The sequence below is a fragment of the Pyrgilauda ruficollis genome, unplaced genomic scaffold (genome assembly GCF_017590135.1).
Source record: "Pyrgilauda ruficollis isolate IOZ18807 unplaced genomic scaffold, ASM1759013v1 scaffold565, whole genome shotgun sequence".
Lineage (NCBI taxonomy): Eukaryota > Metazoa > Chordata > Aves > Passeriformes > Passeridae > Pyrgilauda > Pyrgilauda ruficollis.
The window spans coordinates 1-702 of NW_024527322.1; positions in this window are offsets into that span (position 1 = coordinate 1).

A 702-nucleotide genomic window follows, 5' to 3' on the forward strand; every position below is an offset into this window, starting at 1 on the left:
ACCCCCAAATTTCCCCTCCGGCTCTGACCGCGGTCACTTGACACCCCCGCCGTTGCCATGGAGCCGCCGCCAGGGGCGGGGCCTCGCCGTGACCACGTGATGCAGGGAAAAGGAGGGCGTAGTCACAGCGATCACGTGATCAGGTATAATCCCTACCTCATCGTGAATCGACCAATCAGAGGCTGGGTGGGGCTCGGGCTTCTGGCCAATCACAAACGGGGTGCGGCCGCAGCTCCAACAGCCAATCAGAGGCTGTTCCTTTACCACTAAACCCCGCCCCTCTCCTTCTCGACCAATCAGAGGCCGCCAAACTTTTCAGCCAATCAGGCGCCACCCCAAAATCCTCAACCAATCAGAAGCCGGGATTGGGGGCCAGGCGTGGTCAGGGAATGGGTGTGGCTGTTTGTGGGCGTGGTCACTAGGGTGGGTGCGGTGGCTTGGGGGCGTGGTCGGGATTGGCGAGGCCCCGCCCACCCCGCAACGGCCGGAGCGGCGCTGCCGGAGACGGGAGAGGCAAAAAGGGGTGGGGGGGATTTGGGGGGTCTGGGGTGTGGCTGTTTGTGGGCGTGGTCACTAGGGTGGGTGCGGTCGCTTGGGGGCGTGGTCGGGATTGGCGAGGCCCCGCCCACCCCGCAACGGCCGGAGCGGCGCTGCCGGAGACGGGAGAGGCAAAAAGGGGTGGGGGGGATTTGGGGGGTCTGG